This window comes from Macaca fascicularis, chromosome 16 (assembly GCF_037993035.2).
Source record: "Macaca fascicularis isolate 582-1 chromosome 16, T2T-MFA8v1.1".
Classification (NCBI taxonomy): Eukaryota; Metazoa; Chordata; class Mammalia; order Primates; family Cercopithecidae; genus Macaca; species Macaca fascicularis.
This window is the reverse complement of record NC_088390.1, coordinates 31,188,558-31,209,105: the sequence shown is the minus strand read 5'-3', so window position 1 is coordinate 31,209,105 and position 20,548 is coordinate 31,188,558.

Genomic DNA, 20,548 nt, shown 5'->3' with positions numbered 1-20,548 from the left:
GAAGCCCGTAGAGGGCTATGGTGAAAAAGGAAATATCCTCCGATGAAATCTGGAAAGAAGCTTTCTGAGAAACTGCTTAGTGTTCTGTTAATTCACCTCACAGAGTTACATCTGTATTTCTTGAATCTCTTTGCTAGCCTTATTTCTGTGGAATCTGAGAACAGATATTTCGGATTCCTTTGAAGACTTTATTGCCAAAGGAAATATCCTCTGATAACAAAGAGAAAGAAGGCTTCTGAGAAACTTCTTTGGGTTCTGTGAAATCATCTCACAGAGTTACAGCTTTCCCCTCATGAAGCCTTTCGCTAAGACAGTTCTTGTGGAATTGGCAAAGTGATATTTGGAAGCCCATAGTGGGCTATGGTGAAAAAGGAAATATCCTCCGATGAAATCTGAAAGGAAGCTTTCTGAGAAACTGCTTAGTGTTCTGTTAATTCATCTCACAGAATTATATCTGATTTCGTGGATATCTTTACTAGCCTTATTTCTGTGGAATCAGAGAATTGATATTTCGGAGACCTTTGAAGAGTATAGGGCGAAAGGAAATATCCTCCGATAACAAAGAGAAAGAAACTTTCTGAGAAACTTATTTGTGTTCTGTGAAATCATCTCACAGAGTTACAGCTTTCCCCTCTAGAAGCCTTTTGATAAGACAGTTCTTGTGGAATGGACAAAGTAATATTTGGAAGCCCATAGAGGGCTATGGTGAAAAAGGAAATATCCTCCGATGAAATCTGTAAAGAAGCTTTCTGAGAAACTGCTTAGTGTTCTGTTAATTCACCTCACCAAGTTACATCTGTATTTCGTGGATCTCTTTGCTAGCTTTATTTCTGTGGTATCTGAGAACAGATATTTCCGATCCCTTTGAAGACTATAGGGCCAAAGTAAATATCCTCCGATAACAAAGAGAAAGAAGCCTTCTGAGAAACTTCTTTGTGTTCTGTGAAATCATCTCACAGAGTTACAGCTTTCCCCTCAAGAAGCCTTTCGCTAACACAGTACCTGTGGAAATGGCAAAGTGATAATTGGAAGCCCATAGAGGGCTATGGTGAAAAAGGAAATATCCTCCGATGAAATCTGGAAAGAAGCTTTCTGAGAAACTGCTTAGTGTTCTGTTAATTCACCTCACAGACTTACATCTGTATTTCGTGGATCTCTTTGCTAGCCTTATTTCTGTGGAATCTGAGAACAGATATTTCGGATTCCTTTGAAGACTATATTGCCAAAGGAAATGTCCTCTGATAAAAAAGAGAAAGAAGGTTTCTGAGAAACTTCTTTGGGTTCTTGAAATCATCTCACAGAGTTACAGCTTTCCCCTCAAGAAGCCTTTCGCTACGACAGTTCTTGTTTAATTGGCAAAGTGATATTTGGAAGCCCATAGAGTGCTATGGTGAAAAAGGAAATATCCTCAGATGAAATCTGGAAAGAAGCTTGTGAGAAACTGGTTAGTGTTCTGTTAATTCACCTCACAGAGTTACATCTGTATTTCGTGTATGTCTTTGCTAGCCTTATTTCTGTGGAATCTGAGAACAGATATTTCGGATCCCTTTGAAGACTATAGGGCCAAAGGAAATATCCTCCGATAACAAAGAGAAAGAAGCTTTCTGAGAAAATTCTTGGTGTTCTCTGAAATCAACTCACAGAGTTACAGCTTTCCCCTCAAGAAGCCTTTCGCTAAGACAGTTCGTGTGGAATTGGCAAAGTGATATTTGGAAGCTCATAGTGGGCTATGGTGAAAAAGGAAATATCCTCCGATGAAATCTGGAAAGAAGCTTTCTGAGAAACTGCTTAGTGTTCTGTTAATTCACCTCACAGAGTTACATCTGTATTTCGTGGATCTCTTTGCTAGCCTTATTTCTGTGGAATCTGAGAACAGATATTTCGGATTCCTTTGAAGACTATATTGCCAAAGGAAATATCCTCTGATAACAAAGAGAAAGAAGTTTTCTGAGAAACTTCTTCGGGTTCTGTGAAATCATCTCACAGAGTTACAGCTTTCCCCTCAAGAAGCCTTTCGCTAAGACAGTTCTTGTGGAATTGGCAAAGTGATATTTGGAAGCCCATAGAGGGCTAAGGTGAAAAAGGTAATATCCTCCGATGAAATCTGGAAAGAAGCTTTCTGAGAAACTGCTTAGTGTTCTGTTAATTCATCTCACAGAACTATATCTGTATTTCGTGGATATATTTACTAGCCTTATTTCTGTGGAATCTGAGAACTGATATTTCGGATCCCTTTGAAGAGTATAGGGCCAAAGGAAATATCCTCCGATAACAAAGAGAAAGAAACTTTCTGAGAAACTTATTTGTGTTCTGTGAAATCATATCACAGAGTTGCAGCTTTCCCCTCAAGAAGCCTTTCGATAGGACAGCTCTTGTGGAATTGACAAAGTGATATTTGGAAGCCCATAGAGGGCTATGGTGAAAATGGAAATATCCTCCAATGAAATCTGGAAAGAAGCTTTCTGAGAAACTGCCCAGTGTTCTGTTAATTCACCTCACCAGGTTACATCTGTATTTCGGGGATCTCTTTGCTAGCTTTATTTCTCTGGTATCTGAGAACAGATATTTCGGATCCCTTTGAAGACTATAGGGCCAAAGGAAATATCCTCCGATAACAAAGAGAAAGAAGCTTTCTGAGAAACTTCTTTGTGTTCTGTGAAATCATCTCACAGAGTTACAGCTTTCCCCTAAAGAAGCCTTTCGCTAACACAGTTCTGGTGGAATTGGCAAAATGATATTTGGAAGCCCATAGAGGGCTACGGAGAAAAAGGTAATATCCTCCGATGAAATCTGGAAAGAAGCTTTCTGAGAAACTGCTTAGTGTACTGTTAATTCATCTCACAGAGTTACATCTGTATTTCGTGGATCTCTTTGCTAGCCTTATTTCTGTGGAATCTGAGATCAGATATTTCGGATCGCTTTGAAGACTATAGGGCCAAAGGAAATATCCTCCGATAACAAAGAGAAAGAAGCTTTCTGAGAAATTTCTTTGTGTTCTGTGAAATCATCTCACAGAGTTACAGCTTTCCCCTCAGGAAGCCTTTCGCTAAGACAGTTCTTGTGGAATTGGCAAAGTTATATTTGGAAGCGCATAGAGGGCTATGGTGAAAAAGGAAACATCCTCCGATGAAATCTGGAAAGAAGCTTTCTGAGAAACTGCTTAGTGTTCTGTTATTTCACCTCACCAAGTTACATCTGTATTTCGTGGATCACTTTGCTAGCTTTATTTCTGTGGTATCTGAGAACAGATATTTCCGATCCCTTTGAAGTCTATAGGGCCAAAGTAAATATCCTCCGATAACAAAGAGAAAGAAGCTTTCTGAGAAACTTCTTTGGGTTCTGTGAAATCATCTCACAGAGTTACAGCTTTCCCCTCAAGAAGCATTTCGCTAAGACAGTTCTTGTGGAATTGGCAAAGTGATATTTGGAAGCCCATAGAGGGCTATTGTGAAAAAGGAAATATGTTCCTATGAAATCTGGAAAGAAGCTTTCTGAGAAACTGCTTAGTGTTCTGTTAATTCATCTCACAGAATTACATCTGTATTTCGTGGATCTCTTTGGTAGCCTTATTTCCTTGGAATCTGAGAACAGATATTTCGGATCGCTTTGAAGGCTAAAGGGGCAACGGAAATATCCTACGATAACAAAGAGAAAAAAGGTTTCTGAGAAACTTCTTTGTGTTCTGTGAAATCATCTCACAGAGTTCCAGCTATCCCTTCAAGAAGCCTTTCGCTAAGACAGTTCTTGTGGAATTGGCAAAGTGATATTTGGAAGCCCACAGAGGGCTATGGTGAAAAAGGAAATATCCTCTGATGAAAACTGGAAAGAAGCTTTCTGAGAAACTACTTAGTGTTCTGTTAATTCACCCCACAGAGTTACATCTGTATTTCGTGGATCTCTTTGCTAGCCTTATTTCTGTGGAATATGACAACAGATATTTCCTTTCCCTTTGAAGTCTATAGGGTCAATGGAAATATCCTCTGATAACAAAGAGAAAGAAGCTTTCTGAGAAACTTCTTGCTGTTCTGTGAAATGATCTCACAGAGTTACAGCTTTCCCCTCAAGAAGCCTTTCGCTAAGACAGTTCGTGTGGAATTGGCAAAGTGATATTTGGAAGCCCATAGAGGGCTATGGTGAAAAAGGAAATATCCTCCGTTGAAATCTGGAAAGAAGCTTTCTGAGAAACTGCTTAGTGTTCTGTTAATTGACCTCACAGAGTTACATCTGTATTTCGTGAATCTCTTTGCTAGCCTTATTTCTGTGTAATCTGTGAACAGATATTTCGGATTCCTTTGATGACTATATTGCCAAAGGAAATATCCTCTGATAACAAAGAGAAAGAAGGTTTCTGAGAAACTTCTTTGTGTTCTGTGAAATCATCTCACAGAGTTACAGCTTTCCCCTCAAGAAGCCTTTCGCTAAGACAGTTCTTGTGGAATTGGCAAAGTGATATTTGGAAGCCCATAGAGGGCTATGGTGAAAAAGGAAATATCCTCCGATGAAATCTGGAAAGAAGCTTTCTGAGAAACTGCTTAGTGTTCTGTTAATTCATCTCACAGAATTATATCTGATTTGGTGGATATCTTTACTAGCCTTATTTCTGTGGAATCAGAGAACTGATATTTCGGATCCCTTTGAAGAGTATAGGGCTAAAGGAAATATCCTCCGATAACAAAGAGAAAGAAACTTTCTGAGAAACTTATTTGTGTTCTGTGAAATCATCTCACAGAGTTACAGCTTTCCCCTCTGGAAGCCTTTTGATAAGACAGTTCTTGTGGAATTGACAAAGTGATATTTGGAAGCCCATAGAGGGCTATGGTGAAAAAGGAAATATCCTCCGATGAAATCTTGAAAGAAGCTGTCTGAGAAACTGCCCAGTGTTCTGTTAATTCACTTCACCAAGTTACATCTGTATTTCGTTGATCTCTTTGCTAGCTTTATTTCTGTGGTATCTGAGAACAGATATTTCGGATCCCTTTGAAGACTATAGGGCCAAAGTAAATATCCTCCGATAACAAAGAGAAAGAAGCTTTCTGAGAAACTTCTTTGTGTTCTGTGAAATCATCTCACAGAGTTACAGCTTTCCCCTCAAGAAGCCTTTCGCTAAGACAGTTCTGGTGGAATTGGCAAAGTGATATTTGGAAGCCCATAGAGGGCTATGAAGAAAAAGGAAATATCCTCCGATGAAATCTGGAAAGAAGCTTTCGGAGAAACTGCTTAGTGTACTGTTAATTCATCTCACAGAGTTACAGCTGTATTTCGTGGATCTCTTTGCTAGCCTTATTTCTGTGGAATCTGAGAACAGATATTTCGGATCTCTTTGAAGACTATAGGGCCAAAGGAAATATCCTCCGATAACAAAGAGAAAGAAGCTTTCTGAGAATTTTCTTTGTGTTCTCTGAAATCATCTCACAGAGTTACAGCTTTGCCCTCAAGAAGCCTTTCGCTAAGACAGTTCTTGTGGAATTGGCAAAGTTATATTTGGAAGCACATAGAGGGCTATCGTGAAAAAGGAAATATCCTACGATGAAATCTGGAAAGAAGCTTTCTGAGAAACTGCTTAGTGTTCTGTTAATTCATCTCACAGAGTTACATCTGTGTTTCATGGATCTCTTTGCTAGCCTTATTTCTCTGGAATCTGAGAACAAATATTTCGGATCAATTGAAGGCTATAGGGCCAAAGGAAATATCCTCAGATAACAAAGAGAAAGAAGCGTTCTGAGAAACTTCTTTGTGTTCTGTGAAATCATCTCAAAGAGTTACAGCTTTCCCCTCAAGAAGTCTTTCGCTATGACAGTTCCTGTGGAAATGGCAAAGTGATATTTGGAACCCCTTAGAGGACTATGGTGAAAAAGGAAATATCCTCCGATGAAATCTGGAAGGAAGCTTTCTGAGAAACTGCTTAGTGTTCTGTTAATTCATCTCCCAGTGTTACGTCTGTATTTCGTGGATCTCTTTGCTAGCCTTATTTCTGTGGAATCTGAGAACAGATATTTCGGATTTCTTTGAAGACTATATTGCCAAAGGAAATATCCTCTGATAACAAAGAGAAAGAAGGTTTCTGAGAAACTTCTTTGGGTTCTGTGAAATCATCTCACAGAGTTACAGCTTTCCCCTCAAGACGCCTTTCGCTAAGACAGTTCTTGTGGAATTGGCAAAGTGATATTTGGAAGCCCATAGAGGGCTATGGTGAAAAAGGAAATATCCTCCGATGAAATCTGGAAAGAAGCTTTCTGAGAAACTGCCCAGTGTTCTGGTAATTCACCTCACCAAATTACATCTGTATTTAATGGATCTGTTTGATAGCTTTATTTCTGTGGTATCTGAGAACAGATATTTCGGATCCCTGTGAAGACTATAGGGCCAAAGGAAATATCCTCCAATAACAAAGAGAAAGAAGCTTTCTGAGAAACTTCTTTGTGTTCTGTGAAATCATGTCACAGAGTTACAGCTTTCCCCTCAAGAAGCCTTTCGCTAAGACAGTTCTTGTGGAATTGGCAAAGTTATATTTGGAAGCGCATAGAGGGCTACGGTGAAAAAGGAAATATCCTCCGATGAAATCTTGAAAGAAGCTTTCTGAGAAACTGCTTAGTGTTCTGTTAATTCATCTCACAGAGTTACATCTGTATTTCGTGGATATCTTTACTAGCCTTATTTCTGTGGAATCTGAGAACTGATATTTCGGATCCCTTTGAAGAGTATAGGGCCAAAGGAAATATCCTCCCATAACAAAGAGAAAGAAGCTTTCTGAGAAAATTCTTGGTGTTCTGTGAAATCATCTCGCAGAGTTACAGCTTTCCCCTCGAGAAGCCTTTCGCTAAGACAGTTCGTGTGGAAATGGCCAAGTGATATTTGGAAGCCAATATAGGGCTACGGTGAAAAAGGAAATATCCTCCGATGAAATCTGGAAAGAAGCTTTCTGAGAAACTGCCCAGTGTTCTGTTAACTCACCTCACCAAGTTACTTCTGTATTTCGTGGATCTCTTTGCTAGCTTTATTTCTCTGGTATCTGAGAACACATATTTCGTATCCCTTTGAAGACTATAGGGCCAAAGGAAATATCCTCCGATTACAAAGAGAAAGAAGCTTTCTGAGAAACTTCTTTGTGTTCTGTGAAATCATCTCACAGAGTTACAGCTTTCCCCTCAAGAAGCCTTTCGCTAACGCAGTTCTGGTGGAATTGGCAAAATGATATTTGGAAGCCCATGGAGGGCTATGGAGAAAAAGGAAATATCCTCCGATGAAATCTGGAAAGAAGCTTTCTGAGAAACTGCTTAGTGTACTGTTAATTCATCTCACAGAGTTACAGCTGTATTTCGTGGATCTCTTTGCTAGCCTTATTTCTGTGGAATCTGAGATCAGATATTTCGGATCGCTTTGAAGACTATAGGGCCAAAGAAAATATCCTCCGATAACAAAGAGAAAGAAGCTTTCTGAGAATTTTCTTTGTGTTCTCTGAAATCATCTCACAGAGTTACAGCTTTGCCCTCAAGAAGCCTTTCGCTAAGACAGTTCTTGTGGAATTGGCAAAGTTATATTTGGAAGCACATAGAGGGCTATGGTGAAAAAGGAAATATCCTCCGATGAAATCTTGAAAGAAGCTTTCTGAGAAACTGCTTAGTGTTCTGTTAATTCATCTCAAAGAGTTACATCTGTGTTTCATGGATCTCTTTGCTAGCCTTATTTCTCTGGAATCTGAGTACAAATATTTCGGATGAATTGAAGGCTATAGGGCCAAAGGAAATATCCTCAGATAACAAAGAGAAATAAGCTTTCTGAGAAACTTCTTTTTGTTCGGTGAAATCATCTCACAGAGTTACAGCTTTCCCCTCAAGAAGTGTTTCGCTAAGACAGTTCCTGTGGAAATGGCAAAGTGATATTTGGAACCCCTTAGAGGACTATGGTTCAAAAGGAAATATCCTCCGATGAAATCTGGAAGGAAGCTTTCTGAGAAACTGCTTAGTGTTCTGTTAATTCATCTCCCAGAGTTACGTCTGTATTTCGTGGATCTCTTTGCTAGCCTTATTTCTGTGGAATCTGAGAACAGATATTTCAGATCGCCATGAAGACTATAGGGCCAAAGGAAATATCCTCCGATAACAAAGAGAAAAAAGCTTTCTGAGAAACTTCTTTGTGTTCTGTGAAATCGTCTCACAGAGTTCCAGCTTTCCCTTCAAGAAGCCTTTCGCTAAGACAGTTCTTGTGGAATTGGCAAAGAGATATTTGGAAGCCCACAGAGGGCTATGGAGAAAAAGGAAATATCCTCCGATGAAATCTGGAAAGAAGCTTTTTGAGAAACTGCCCAGTGTTCTGGTAATTCACCTCACCAAATTACATCTGTATTTAATGGATCTCTTTGATAGCTTTATTTCTGTGGTATCTGAGAACAGATATTTCGGATCCCTGTGAAGACTATAGGGCCAAAGGAAATATCCTCCGATAACAAAGAGAAAGAAGCTTTCTGAGAAACTTCTTTGTGTTCTGTGAAATCATCTCACAGAGTTACAGCTTTCCCCTCAAGAAGCCTTTCGCTAAGACAGTTCTTGTGGAATTGGCAAAGTTATATTTGGAAGCGCATAGAGGGCTACGGTGAAAAAGGAAATATCCTCCGATGAAATCTTGAAAGAAGCTTTCTGAGAAACTGCTTAGTGTTCTGTTAATTCATCTCACAGAGTTACATCTGTGTTTCATGGTACTCTTTGCTAGCCTTATTTCTGTGGAATCTGAGAAGAAATATTTCGGATCCCTTTGAAGACTATAGGGCCAAAGGAAATATCCTCCGATTACAAAGAGAAAGAAGCTTTCTGAGAAACTTCTTTGTGTTCTGTGAAATCATCTCACAGAGTTACAGCTTTCCCCTGAAGAAGCCTTTCACTAAGACAGTTCTTGTGGAATTGGCAAAGTGATATTTGGAAGCCCATAGAGGGCTATTGTGAAAACGGAAATATCCTCCTATGAAATCTGGAAAGAAGCTTTCTGAGAAACTGCTTAGTGTTCTGTTAATTCATCTCACAGAATTACATCTGTATTTCGTGGATCTCTTTGGTAGCCAGATTTCCGTGGAATCTGAGACCAGATATTTCGGATCGCTTTGAAGACTATAGGGCCAAAGGAAATATCCTCCAATAACACAGAGAAAGAAGCTTTCTGAGAAACTTCTTTGTGTTCTGTGAAATCATCTCACAGAGTTACAGCTTTCCCCTCAAAAAGCCTTTCGCTAAGACAGTTCTTGTGGAATTGGCAAAGTCATATTTGGAAGCCCATAGAGGGCTAGGGTGAAAAAGCAAATATCCTCCAATGAAATCTGGAAAGAAGCTTTCTGAGAAACTGCTTAATGTTTTGTTAATTCACCTCCCAGTGTTACATCTGTATTTCGTCAATCTCTTTGCTACCTTTATTTCTGTGGAATCTGAGAACTGCTATTTCGGATCCCTTTGAAGACTATAGGGCCAAAGGAAATATCCTCTGATAACAAAGAGAAAGAAGGTTTCTGACAAACTTCTTGGGTTCTGTGAAATCATCTCACAGAGTTACAGCTTTCCTCTCAAGAAGCCTTTCGCTAACACAGTTCTTGTGTAATTGGCAAACTGATATTTGGAAGCCCATATAGGGCTATGGTGAAAAAGGATATATCTTCCGATGAAATCTGGAACGAAGCTTCCTGAGAAAGTGCTTAGTGTTCTGTTAATTCATCTCACAGAGTTACATCTGTATTTCGTGGATCTCTTTTCTAGCCTTTTATCTGTGGAATCTGAGAAGTGATATTTTGGATCCCTTTGAAGACTATAGGGCCAAAGGAAATATCCTCGGATAACAAAGAGAAAGAAGCTTTCTGAGAAACTTCTTTGTGTTCTGTGAAATCATCTCACGGAGATACAGCTTTCCCCTCAAGAAGCCTTTCGCTAAGGCAGTTATTGTGGAACTGGCAAAGTGATATTTGGAAGCCCATAGAGGGTTACGGTGAAAAGGATATATCCTCATATGAAATCTGGAATGAAGTTTTCTGAGAAACTGCTTAGTGTTCTGTTAATTCATCTCACAGTTTTACATCTGTATTTCGTGGATCTCTTTGCTAGCCTTATTTCTGTGGAATTTGAGAACAGATATTTCGGATCTTCTTGAAGACTACAGGGTCAAAGGAAACATCCTCCGATAACAAAGAGAAAGAAGCTTTCTGAGAATCTTCTTTGTGTTCTGTGAAATCATCTCACAGAGTTACAGCTTTCCCCTCAAGAAGCCTTTCGCTGAGACAGTTCTTGTGAAATTGGCAAAGTGATATTTGGAAGCCCATAGAGGGCTAGGGTGAAAAAGGAAATATCCTCAGATGAAATTTGGAAACAAGCCTTCTGAGAAACTGCTTAGTGTTCTGTTAATTCATCTCACAGAGTTACATCTGTATTTCTTGGATCTCTTTGCTAGCCTTATTTCTGTGGAATCTGAGAACAGATATTTCGGATCCCTTTGAAGACTATAGGGCCAAAGGAAATATCCACCGATAACAAAGAGAAAGAAGCTTTCTGAGAAACTTCTTTGTGTTCTGTGAAATCATCTCACAGAGTTACAGCTTTCCCCTGAAGAAGCCTTTCGCTAAGACAGTTCTTGTGAAATTTGCAAAGTGATATTTGGAAGACCATAGAGGGCTACGGTGAAAAAGGAAATCTCCTCAAATGAAATCTGGAAAGAACATTTCCGAGAAACTGCTCTGTGATGTGTGACTTCCACTCACAGTGTTACATCTGTATTTCGTGGATCTCTTTGCTAGTCTTATTTCAGTGGAATCTGAGAACAGATATTTGAGAACCCTTTGAAGAGTATAGGGCAAAAGGAAATATCCTCCGATAACAAAGAGAACGAAGCTTTCTGAGAAACTTCTTTGTGTTCTGTGAAATCATCTCACAGAGTTACAGCTTTCCCTTCAAGAAGCCTTTCGCTCAGACAGTTCTTGTGAAACTGGCAAAGTGATATTTGGAAGCCCATAGAGGGCTAAGGTGAAAAAGGAAATCTCCTCAGATGAAATCTGGAAAGAAGCTTTCTGAGAACCTGCTTAGTGTTCTGTTAATTCATCTAACAGAGTTACATCTGTATTTCGTGGATCTCTTTGCTAGCCTTATTTCTGTGGAATCTGAGAACTGATATTTCGTATCCCTTTGAAGACAATAGGGCCATAGGAAATATCCTCCGATAACAAAGAGAAAGAAACTTTCGGAGAAACTTCTTTGTGTTTTGTGAAATCATCGCACAGAGTTACATCTTTCCCCTCAAGAGGCCTTTAGCTAAGACAGTTCTTGTGGAATTGGCAAAGTGATATTTGAAGCCCATAGAGGGCTACGGTGAAAAAGGAAATATCCTCCGATGAAATCTGGAAAGAAGCTTTCTGAGAAACTGCTTAGTGTTCGGTTAATTCATCTCACAGAATTACATCTGTATTTCGTGGATCTCTTTGCTTGCCTTATTTCTCTGGAATCTGAGAACAGATATTTCGGATCTCTTTGAAGACTATAGTGCCAAAGGAAATATCCTCCGATAACAAAGACAAAGAAGCTTTCTGAGAAACTTCTTTGTGTTCTGTGAAATTATCTCACAGAGTTACAGCTTTCCCCTCAAGAAGCCTTTCGATAAGACAGTTCTTGTGGAATTGGCAAAGTGATATTTGGAAGACCATAGAGGGCTATGGTGAAAAACGAAATATCCTCCGATGAAATCTGGAAAGAAGCTTTCTGAGAAACTGCTTAGTGTTCTGTTAATTCATCTCCTAGAGGTACATCTGTATTTCGTGGATCTCTTTGCTAGCCTTATTTCTGTGGAATCTGAGAACAGATATTTCGAATCCCTTTGAAGACTATAGGGCCAAAGGAAATATCCTCCGATAACAAAGAGAAAGAAGCTTTCTGAGAAACTTCTTTGTGTTCTGTGAAATCATCTCACAGAGTTACAGCTTTCCCCTCAGTAAGCCTTTCACTAAGACAGTTCTTGTGGAAATGACAAAGTGATATTTGGAAGCCCATAGAGGTCTATGGTGAAAAATGAAATAACCTCTGATGAAATCAGGAAAGAAGCTTGCTGAGAAACTGCTCTGTGATGTGTGACTTTCACGCACAGTGTTATATCTGTATTTCGTGGATCTCTTTGCTAGCCTTATTTCTGTGGGATCTGAGAACAGATATTTCGGATCCCTTTGAAGGCTATAGGGCCAAAGGAAATATCCTCCCATAACAAAGAGAAGGAAGCTTCCTGAGAAACTTCTTCGTGTTCTGTGAAATCATCTCACAGAGTTACATCTTTCCCCTCAAGAATCCTTTCGCTAAGACAGTTCTTGTGGAATTGGCAAGGTGATATTTGGAAGCCCATAGAGGGCTATTGTGAAAAAGGAAATATCCTCCGATGAAATCTGGAAAGAAGCTTTCTGAGAAACTGCTTAGTGTTCTGTTAATTCATCTCCCTGAGTTACATCTTTATTTCGTGGATCTCTTTGCTAGCCTTATTTCTGTGGAATCTGAGAACAGATATTTCGGATCCCTTTGAAGACTATAGGGCCGAAGGAAATATCCTCCGATAACAAAGAGAAAGAAGCTTTCTGAGAAACTTCTTTGTGTTCTGTGAAATCATCTCACAGAGTTACAGCTTTCCCCTCAAGAAGCCTTTCGCTAAGACAGTTCTTGTGGAATTGGCAAAGTGATATTTGGAAGCCCATAGATTGCTATGGTGAAAAAGGAAATATCCTCCGATGAAATCTGGAAAGAAGCTTTCTGAGAAACTGGTTAGGGTTCTGTTAATTCATCTCCCCGAGTTACATCTGTATTTCGTGGATCTCTTTCCTAGCCTTATTTCTGTGGAATCTGAGAACTAATATTTTGGATCCCTTTGAAGACTATAGGGCCAAAGTAAATATCCTCCGATAACAAAGAGAAAGAAGCTTTCTGAGAAACTTCTTTGTGTTCTGTGAAAACATCTCACAGAGTTACAGCTTTCCCCACAAGTAGCCTTTCGCTAAGACAATTCTTTTGGAACTGGCAAAGTGATATTTGGGAGCCCATAGCGGGCTATGGTGAAAAAGGAAATATCCTCCGATGAAATCTGGAACTAAGCTTTCTGAGAAACTGCTTAGTGTTCTGTTAAATCATCTCCCAGAGTTACATCTGTATTTCGTGGATCTCTTTGCTAGCCTTATTTGTGTGGAATCTGAGAACAGATATTTCGGATCCCTTTGAAGAGTATAGCGCCAAAGGAAATATCCTCCGATAACAAAGAGAGAGAAGCTTTCTGAGAAACTTCTTTGTGTTATGTGAAATCATCTCACAGAGTTACAGGCTCCCCTTAAGAAGCCTTTCGCTAAGGCAGTTCTTGTGGAATTGTCAAAGTGATATTTGGAAGGCCATAGATGGCTATGTTGTAAAAAGAAATATCCTCCGAAGAAATCTGGAAGGAAGCTATCCACTAAACTGCTTATTGTTCTGTTAATTCATCTCAAAGAGTTACATTTGTATTTCGTGGGTCTCTTTGCTAGCCTTATCTCTGTGGAATCGGAGAACAGATATTTCGGATCGCTATGAAGACTATAGGGCCAAAGGAAATATCCTCCGATAACAAAGAGAAAGAAGGTTTCTGAGAAACTTTTTTGTGTTCTGTGAAATCATCTCACAGAGTTCCAGCTTTCCCCTCAAGAAGCCTTTCACTAAGACAGTTCTTGTGGAATTCGCAAAGTGATATTTGGAAGCCCACAGAGGGCTATGGTGAAAAAGGAAATGTCCTCCGATGAAATCTGGAAAGAAGCTTTCTGAGAAACTGCTTAGTGTTCTGTTAATTCACCTCACAGAGTAACATCTGTATTTCGTGGATCTCTTTACTAGCCTTATTTCTGTGGAATATGACAACAGATATTTCCTTTCCCTTTGAAGATTATAGGGCCAAAGGAAATAACCTCCGATGACAAAGAGAAAGAAGCTTTCTGAGAAACTTCTTGGTGTTCTGTGAAATCATCTCACAGAGATAGAGCTTTGCCCTCAAGAAGCCTTTCGATAAGACAGTTCTTGTGGAATTGGCAAGGTGATATTTGGAAGCCCATAGAGGTCTATGGTGAAAAAGGAAATATCCTCAGATGAAATCTGGATAGAAGCTTTCTGAGAAACTGCTCTGTGATGTGTGATCCACTCACAGTGTTACATGTGTATTTCGTGGATCTCTTTGCTCGCCTTATTTCTGTGGAATCTGAGAACAGATATTTCTGATTCCTTTAAAGACAATAGGGCCAAAGGAAATATCCTCCGATAACAAAGAGAAAGATGGTTTCTGAGAAACTTCTTTGGGTTCTGTGAAATCATCTCACAGAGTTACAGCTTTCACCTCAAGAAGCCTTTCGCTAAGACAATTCTTGTGGAATTGGCAAAGTGATATTTGGAAACCCATAGAGGGCTACGGTGAAAAAGGAAATATCCTCCGATGAAATCTGGAAAGAAGCTTTCTGAGAAACTACTTAGTGTTCTGTTAATTCATCTCACACAGTTACATCTGTATTTCCTGGATGTCTTTGCTAGCTTTATTTCTGTGGAATCTGAGAACAGATATTTCGGATCCCTTTGAAGACTATAGGGCCAAAGGAAATATCCTCCGATAACAAAGAGAAAGTAGCTTTCTGAGAAACTTCTTTGTGTTCTGTGAAATCATCTCAAAGAGTTACAGCTTTCCCCTCAAGAAGCCTTTCGCTAAGACAGTTCTTGTGGAATTGGCAAAGTGATATTTGGAAGCCCATAGAGGGCTATGGTGAAAAAGGAAATATCCTCCGATGAAATCTGGAAAGCAGCTTTCTGAGAAACTGCTCTGTGATGTGTGACTTCCACTCACAGTGTTACATCGGTATTTCGTGGATCCCTTTGCTAGCCTTATTTCTGTGGAATCTGAGAACAGATATTCGGAACCCTTTTAAGACAATAGGGCCAAAGGAAATAACCTCCTATAACAAAGAGAAAGAAGCTTTCTGAGAAACTTCTTTGTGTTTTGTGAAATCTTCTCACAGAGTTACAGCTTTCCCCTCAAGAAGCCTTTCGCTAAGGCAGTTATCGTTTAACTGGCAAAGTGATATTAGGAAGCCCATAGAGGGCTCTATTGAAAAAGGAAATATTCTCATATGAAATCTGGATTGAAGTTTTCTGAGAAACCGCTTAGGGTTCTGTTAATTCATCTCACAGTTTTACATCTGTATTTCGTGGATCTCTTTGCTAGCCTTATTTCTGTGGAAGTTGAGAACAGATATTTCGGATCTTCTTGAAGACTACAGGGTCAAAGGAAATATCCTCCGATAACAAAGAGAAAGAAGCTTTCTGAGAATCTTCTTTGTGTTCGGTGAAATCATCTCACAGAGTTACAGCTTTCCCCTCAAGAAGGCTTTCGCTAAGACAGTTCTCGCGGAATTGGCAAAGTGATATTTGGAAGCCCATAGAGGGCTAGGGTGAAAAAGGAAATATCCTCAGATGAAATCTGGAAACAAGTTTTCTGAGAAGCTGCTTAGAGTTCTCTTATTTCATCTCATAGAGTTACAACTGTATTTCGTGGATCTCTTTGCTAGCCTTAGTTCTGTGGAATCTGAGAACAGATATTTCGGATCCCTTAGAAGACTATAGGGCCAAAGGAAATATCCACCGATAACAAAAAGAAAGAAGCTTTCTGAGAAACTACTCTGTGATGTGTGACTTCCACTCACAGTGTTACATCTGTATTTCGTGGATTCCTTTGCTAGCCTTATTTCTGTGGAATCTGAGAACAGATATTTGGGAACCCTTTGAAGACTATAGGGTAAAAGGAAATATCCTCCGATAACAAAGAGAACGAAGCTTTCTGAGAAACTTCTTTGTGTTCTCTGAAATCATCTAACAGAGTTACAGCTTTCCCCTCAAGAAGCCTTTCTTTAAGACAGTTCTTGTGGAGTTGGCAAAGTGATATTTTGAAGACCATAGAGGGCAATGTTGAAAAAGGAAATATCCTCCGATGAAATTTGGAAAGAAGCTTTCTGAGAAACTGCTTAGTGTTCTGTAAATTCAACTCACAGGGTTACGTCTGTATTTCGTGGATCTCCTTGCTAGCCTTATTTCTGTGGACTCTGAGAACAGATATTTCGGATCTTCTTGAAGACTACAGGGTCAAAGGAAATATCCTCCGATAACAAAGAGAAAGAAGCTTTCTGAGAATCTTCTTTGTGTAATGTGAAATCAACTCACAGAGTTACAGCTTTCCCCTCAAGAAGCCTTTCGCTAAGACAGTTCTTGTGGAATTGGCAACGTGATATTTTGAAGACCATAGAGTGCTACGGTAAAAAAGGAAATCTCCTCAGATGATATCTGGAAAGAACATTTCTGAGAAACTGCTCTGTGATGTGTGACTTCCACTCACAGTGTTACATCTGTATTTCGTGGATCTCTTTGCTAGCCTTATTTCTGTGGAATCTGAGAACTGCTATTTCGGATACCTTTGAAGACTATAGAGCCAAAGGAAATATCCTCCGATAACAAAGTGAAAGAAGCTTTCTGAGATGCTCCTTTGTGTTCTGAGAAATCATCTCACAGAGTTACAGCTTTCCCCTCAAGAAGCTTTTCGCTAAGACAGTTCTTGTGGAATTGGCAAAGTGATATTTCGAAGCCCATAGAGGGCTATGGTGAAAAAGGAAATATAGTCCGATGAAATCTGGAAAGAAGCTTTCAGAGAAACTGCTTAGTGTTCTGTTAATTCACTTCACACAGTTACATCTGTATTTCGTGGATCTCTTTGCTAGCCTTATTTCTGTGGAATCTGAGAACAGATATTTCGGATTCCTTTGAAGACAATATTGCCAAAGTAAATATCCTCTGATAACAAAGAGAAAGAAGGTTTCTGAGAAACTTCTTTGGGTTCTGTGAAATCATCTCACAGAGTTACAGCTTTCCCCTCAAGAAGCCTTTCACTAAGACAGTTCTTGTGGAATTGGCAGGGTGATATTTGGAAGTCCATTGATGGCTAGGGTGAAAAAGGAAATATCCACCGATGAAATCTGGAAAGAAGCTTTCTGAGAAACTGCTTAATGTTCTGTTAATTCACCTCCCAGAGTTACATCTGTATTTCGTCGATCTCTTTGCTAGCTTTATTTCTGTGGAATTTGAGAACGGATATTTCGGATCCCTTTGAAGACTATAGGGCCGAAGGAAATATCCTCCGATAACAAAGAGAAAGTAGGTTTCTGAGAAACTCCTTTGTGTTCTGAGAAATCATCCCACAGAGTTACAGCTTTCCTCTCAAGAGGCTTTTCGCTAAGACAGTTCTTGTGGAATTGTCAAAGTAATATTTCGAAGCCCATAGAGGGCTATGGTGAAAAAGGAAATATCCTCCGATGAAATCTGGAAAGAAGCTTTCTGAGAAACTGGTTAGTGTTCTGTTAATTCACCTCTCAGAGGTACATCTGTATTTCGTGGATCTCTTTGCTAGCCTTATTTCTGTGGAATCTGAGAACAGATATTTCGGATCCCTTTCAAGACTATAGGGCCAAAGGAAATATCCTCCGATAACAAAGAGAAAGAAGCTTTATGAGAAACTTCTTTGGGTTGTGTGAAATCACCTCACAGAGTTACAGCTTTCCCCCCAAGAAGTCTTTCGCTAAGACAGTTCTTTTGGAATTGGCAAAGTGATATTTGGAAGACCATAGAGGGCTATGGTGAAAAAGGAAATATCCTCCGATGAAATCTTGAATGAAGCTTTCTGAGAAACTGCTGAATGTTCTGTTAATTCATCTCACATATTTACGTCTGTATTTCGTGGATCTCCTTGCCAGCCTTATTTCTGTGGAATCTGAGAACAGATATTTCGGATCCCTTTAAAGACTATAGGGCCAAGGGAAATATCCTTCGATAACTAAGAGAAAGAAGCTTTGTGAGAAACTTCTTTGTGTTCTGTGAAATCATCTCACAGAGTTACAGCTTTCCCCTGAAGAAGACTTTCGCTATGACAGTTCTTGTGAAATTGGCAAAGTGATATTTGGAAGACCATAGAGGGCTATGGTGAAAAAGGAAATATCCTCCGATGAAATCTGGAAAGAAGATTTCTGAGAAACTGCTTAGTGTTCTGTTAATTCATCTTACAGAGTTACATCTGTATTTCGTGGATCTCTTTGCTAGCCTTGTTTCTGTGGAATATGACAACAGATATTTCCTTTCCCTTTGAAGACTATAGGGCCAAAGTAAATATCCTCCGATAACAAAGAGAAAGAAGCTTTCTGAGAAACTTCTTGGTATTCTGTGAAATCATCTCACAGAATTACAGCTTTTCCCTCAAGAAGCCTTTCTCTAAGACAGTTTTGTGGAATTGGCAAAGTGATATTTGGAAGCCCATAGAGGGCAATGGTGAAAAAGGAAATATCCTCCGATGAAATCTGGAAAGAAGCTTTCTGAGAAACTGCCTAGTGTTCTGTTAATTCATCTCAGAGAGTTACATCTGTATTTCCTGGATCTCTTTGCTTGCCATATTTCTGTGGAATCTGAGAACAGACATTTCGGATCCCTTTGAAGACTATAGGGCCAAAGGAAATATCCTCCGATAACAAAGAGAAATAAGCTTTCTGAGAAACTTCTTTGTGTTCTGTGAAATCATCTCACAGAGTTACAGCTTTCCCCTCAAGAAGCCTTTCGCTAAGACAGTTCGTGTGGAATTGACAAAGTGATATTTGGAAGCCCATAGAGGTCTATAGTGAAAAAGGAAATATCCTCAGATGAAATCTGGAAAGAAGTTTTCTGAGAAACTACTTAGTGTTCTGTTAATTCACCTCCCACAGTTACATCTGTATTTCGTCGATGTCTTTGCTAGCTTTATTTCTGTGGAATCTGAGAACAGATATTTCCTTTCCCTTTGAAGACTATAGGGCCAAAGGAAATATCCTCCGATAACAAAGAGAAAGATGGTTTCTGATAAACTTCTTTGTGTTCTGTGAAATCATCTCACAGAGTTACAGCTTTCCCCTCAAGAAGCCTTTCACTAAGACAGTTCTTGTGGAATTGGCAAAGTGATATTTGGAAGCCCTTAGAGGGCTATGGTGAAAAAGGAAATATCCTACGATGAAATCTGGAAAGAAGCTTTCTGAGAACTGCTTAGTATTCTGTTAATTCATCTCACAGAGTTACATCTGTATTTCGTGGATATCTTTGCTAGCTTTATTTCTGTGGAATCTGAGAACAGATATTTCGGATCCCTTTGAAGACTATAGGGCCAAAGGAAATATCCTCCGATAACAAAGAGAAAGAAGATTTTGACAAACTTCTTTGTGTTCTGTGAAATCAACTCACAGAGTTACAGCTTTCCCCTCAGTAAGCCTTTCGCTAAGACAGTTCTTGTGGAATTGGCAAAGTGATATTTGGAAGCCCATAGAGGGCTATGGTGAAAAAGGAAATATCCTCCAATGAAATCTGGAAAGAAGCTTTCTGAGAAACTGCTTAGTGTTCTGTTAAGTCATCTCACAGAGTTACATCTGTATTTCGTGGATCTCTTTGCTAGCCTTATTTCTGCGGAATCTGAGAACAGATATTTCGGATCCCTTTGAAGACTATAGGGCAAAAGGAAATATCCTCCGATAACAAAGAGAAAGAAGTTTCTGAGAAACTTCTTTGGGTTGTGTGAAATCATTTGACAGAGTTACAGCTTTCCCCTCAAGAAGCCTTTCGCTAAGACAGTTCTTTTGGAATTGGCAAAGTGATATTTGGAAGCCCATAGAGGGCTATGGTGAAAAAGGAAATATCCTCCGATGAAATCTGGAAAGAAGCTTTCTGAGAAACTGCTTAGTGTTCTCTTAATTCATTGCACAGAGTTCCATCTGTATTTCGTGGATTTCTTTGTTACCCTTATTTCTGTGGAATCTGAGAACAGATATTTCGGATCCGTTTGAAGACTATAGGGCCAAAGGAAATATCCTCCGATAACAAAGAGAAAGAAGGTTCCTAGAAACTTCTTTGGGTTGTGTGAAATCATCTGACAGAGTTACAGCTTTCCCTTCAAGAAGCCTTTCGCTCAGACAGTTCATGTGAAAATGGCAAAGTGATATTTGGAAACCCATAGAGGGCTATGGTGAAACAGAAAATATCCTCCTATGAAATCTGGAAAGAAGCTTTCTGGGAAACTGCTTAGTGTTCGGTTAATTCATCTGCAAGAGTTACATCTGTATTTCGTGGATCTCTTTGCTAGCCTTATTTCTGTGGAATCTAAGAACTGATATATCGGATCCCTTTGAAGACTACAGGGCCAAAGGAAATATCCTCTGATAACAAAGAGAAAGAAGATTTCTGAGAAACTTCTTTGTGTTCTGTGAAATCATCTCACAGAGTTACAGTTATACCCTCAAGAAGCCTTTCGCTAAGATAGTTCTTGTGGAATTTGCAAAGTGATATTTTTAGGCCTTAGAGGGCTATGGTGAAAATTGGAATATCCTAAGATGAAATCTGGAAAGAAGCTTTCTGAGAAACTGCTTGGTGTTCTCTTAATTCACCTCCCAGAGTTACATCTGTATTTCATGAATCTCTTTGCTAGCTTTATTTCTGTGGAATCCGAA